Here is a 4,441-nt window from a genome sequence, read left to right on the forward strand (position 1 = left end):
GACTTCATATCTCTCAACTCGGGTATTTGCTTGAAATATTAACTTCAACTCCTGGAACATCTCATATGGTCCATGACGTTCAAAACGTCTTTGAAGTCCCGATTCTAAGCCGTTAAGCATGGTGCACTAAACTATCAAGTAGTCATCATACTGAGCTTTGTCAAACGTTCATAACGTCTGCATCTGCTCCTGCAATAGGTCTGTCACCTAGCGGTGCATCAAGGACATAATTCTTCTGTGCAGCAATGAGGATAATCCTCAGATCACGGATCCAATCCGCATCTTTGCTACTAACATCTTTCAACATAATTTTTCTCTAGGAACATATCAAAAATAAACACAGGGAAGCAACAACGCGAGCTATTGATCTACAACATAATTTGCAAAATACTATCAGGACTAAGTTCATGATAAATTTAAGTTCAATTAATCATATTACTTAAGAACTCCCACTTAGATAGACATCCCTCTAATCATCTAAGTGATTACGTGATCCAAATCAACTAAACCATAACCGATCATCACGTGAAATGGAGTAGTTTTCAATGGTGAACATCACTATGTTGATCATATCTACTATATGATTCACGCTCGACCTTTCGGTCTCAGTGTTCCGAGGCCATATCTGCATATGCTAGGCTCGTCAAGTTTAACCTGAGTATTCCGCGTGTGCAACTGTTTTGCACCCGTTGTATTTGAACGTAGAGCCTATCACACCCGATCATCACGTGGTGTCTCAGCACGAAGAACTTTCGCAACGGTGCATACTCAGGGAGAACACTTTTATCTTGAAATTTTAGTGAGAGATCATCTTATAATGCTACCGTCAATCAAAGCAAGATAAGATGCATAAAAGATAAACATCACATGCAATCAATATAAGTGATATGATATGGCCATCATCATCTTGTGCTTGTGATCTCCATCTCCGAAGCACCGTCATGATCACCATCGTCACCGGCGCGACACCTTGATCTCCATCGTAGCATCGTTGTCGTCTCGCCAACTATTGCTTTTACGACTATCGCTACCGCTTAGTGATAAAGTAAAACAATTACATGGCGATTGCATTGCATACAATAAAGCGACAACCATATGGCTCCTGCCAGTTGCCGATAACTCGGTTACAAAACATGATCATCTCATACAATAAAATATAGCATCATGTCTTGACCATATCACATCACAACATGCCCTGCAAAAACAAGTTAGACGTCCTCTACTTTGTTGTTGCAAGTTTTACGTGGCTGCTACGGGCTTAGCAAGAACCGTTCTTACCTACGCATCAAAACCACAACGATAGTTTGTCAAGTTGGTGCTGTTTTAACCTTCGCAAGGACCGGGCGTAGCCACACTCGGTTCAACTAAAGTGAGAGAGACAGACACCCGCCAGTCACCTTTAAGCAACGAGTGCTCGCAACGGTGAAACCAGTCTCGCGTAAGCGTACGCGTAATGTCGGTCCGGGCCGCTTCATCTCACAATACCGCCGAACCAAAATATGACATGCTGGTAAGCAGTATGACTTATATCGCCCACAACTCACTTGTGTTCTACTCGTGCATATAACATCAACGCATAAAACCAGGCTCGGATGCCACTGTTGGGGAACGTAGTAATTTCAAAAAAATTCCTACGCACACGCAAGATCATGGTGATGCATAGCAACGAGAGGGGAGAGTGTTGTCCACGTACCCTCATACACCGAAAGCGGAAGCGTTAACACAACGTGGTTGATGTAGTCGTACGTCTTCACGATCCGACCGATCAAGTACCGAACGTACGGCACCTCCGAGTTCAGCACACGTTCAGCTCGATGACGTCCCTCAAACTCCGATCCAGCCGAGTGTTGAGGGAGAGTTTCGTCAGCACGACGGCGTGGTGACAATGATGATGTTCTACCGACGCAGGGCTTCGCCTAAGCACCGCTACCATATTATCGAGGTGTAATATGGTGGAGGGGGGCACCGCACACGGCTAAGAGATCAATGATCAATTGTTGTGTCTCTGGGGTGCCCCCTGCCCCCGTATATAAAGGAGCAAGGGGGAGGCCGCCGGCCAAGGAGGAGGGCGCGCCAAGGGGGGAGTCCTACTCCCACCAGGAGTAGGACTCCTCCTTTCCTTGTTGGAATAGGAGAAGGGAAGGAAGAAGGAGAAAGAAGGAAGGGGGCGCCCCCCTCCCTAGTCCAATTCGGACTAGTCCATGGGGAGGGGTGCGGCCACCCTTTGGGGCCTTTCTCTCCTTTCCCGTATGGCCCATTAAGGCTCAATACGAATTCCCGTAACTCTCCGGTACTCCGAAAAATACCCGAATCACTCGGAACCTTTCCGAAGTCCGAATATAGTCGTCCAATATATCGATATTTACGTCTCGGCCATTTCGAGACTCCTCGTCATGTCCCCGATCTCATCCGGGACTCCGAACTCCTTCGGTACATCAAAACACATAAACTCATAATATAACTGTCATCGTAACGTTAAGCGTAAGGACCCTACGGGTTCGAGAACTATGTAGACATGACCGAGACACCTCTCCGGTCAATAACCAATAGCGGAACCTGGATGCTCATATTGGCTCCAACATATTCTACGAAGATCTTTATCGGTCAGACCGCATAACAACATACGTTGTTCCCTTTGTCATCGGTATGTTACTTGCCCGAGATTCGATCGTCGGTATCTCGATACCTAGTTCAATCTCGTTACCGGCAAGTCTATTTACTCGTTCTGTAATACATCATCCCGCAACTAACTCATTAGTTACAATGCTTGCAAGGCTTATAGTGATGTGTATTACTGAGTGGGCCCAGAGATACCTCTCCGACAATCGGAGTGACAAATCCTAATCTTGAAATACGCCAACCCAACAAGTACCTTTGGAGACACCTGTAGAGCACCTTTATAATCACCCAGTTACGTTGTGACGTTTGGTAGCACACAAAGTGTTCCTCCGGTAAACGGGAGTTGCATAATCTCGTAGTCATAGGAACATGTATAAGTCATGAAGAAAGCAATAGCAACATACTAAACGATCGAGTACTAAGCTAACGGAATGGGTCAAGTCAATCACATCAATCTCCTAATGATGTGATCCTGTTAATCAAATGACAACTCATGTCCATGGCTAGGAAACATAACCATCTTTGATCAACGAGCTAGTCAAGTAGAGGCATACTAGTGACACTCTGTTTGTCTATCTATTCACACAAGTATTATGTTTCCGGTTAATACAATTCTAGCATGAATAATAAACATTTATCATGATATAAGGAAATAAATAATAACTTTATTATTGCCTCTAGGGCATATTTCCTTCAGGCCGGCCCCTCTAGATGGGATCTAGAGGGGGGGCGGCGGCCAAGGGGGAGGTGGCTTGCCCCCCAAGCAAGGGGGGCGCCCACCTTTAGGGTTTCCCCCAAACCCTAGGCGCATGGGCCCTAGGGGGGTTGGCGCCCAGCCCACTAAGGGCTGGTTCCCTTCCACATACAGCCCATAAGGCCCTCCGAGGCAGGTGGACCCCCGGAACCCCTCTGGTGGTCCCGGTACAATACCGGTATACCCCCGAATATTTCCGGTGATCGTATGGTGACTTCCCATATATAAATCTTTACCTCTGGACCATTCCGGAACTCCTCGTGACGTCCGGGATCTCATCCGGGACTCCGAACAACATTCGGTAATCACATACAAACCTTCCTTATAACCCTAGCGTCATCGAACCGTAAGTGTGTAGACCCTACGGGTTCGGGAATCATGCAGACATGACCGAGACACCTCTCTAGCCAATAACCAACAGCGGGATCTCGATACCCATGTTGGCTCCCACATGTTCCACGATGATCTCATCAGATGAACCACGATGTAGAGGATTGAAGCAATCCCGTATACAATTCCCTTCGTCAATCGGTACGTTACTTTCCCGAGATTCGATCGTCGGTATCCCAATACCTCGTTCAATCTCGTTACCGGCAAGTCACTTTACTCGTTCCGTAATGCATGATCCCGTGACTAACTACTTAGTCACATTGAGCTCATTATGATGATGCAATACCGAGTGGGCCCAGAGATACCTCTCCGTCATACGGAGTGACAAATCCCAGTCTCGATCCGAGCCAACTCAACAGACACTTTCGGAGATACCTGTAGTGCACCTTTATAGCCACCCAGTTACGTTGTGACGTTTGGTACACCCAAAGCATTCATACGGTATCCAGGAGTTGCACGATCTCATGGTCTAAGGAAATGATACTTGACATTATAAAAGCTTCAGCAAACGAACTACACGATCTAGTGCTATGCTTAGGATTGGGTCTTGTCCATCACATCATTCTCCTAATGATGTGATCCTGTTATCAATGACATCCAATGTCCATGGTCAGGAAACCGTAACCATCTATTGATCAACGAGCTAGTCAACTAGAGGCTCACTAGGGACATGTTATG

This window comes from Triticum aestivum, chromosome 3D (genome assembly GCF_018294505.1).
Source record: "Triticum aestivum cultivar Chinese Spring chromosome 3D, IWGSC CS RefSeq v2.1, whole genome shotgun sequence".
Taxonomy (NCBI): Eukaryota; Viridiplantae; Streptophyta; class Magnoliopsida; order Poales; family Poaceae; genus Triticum; species Triticum aestivum.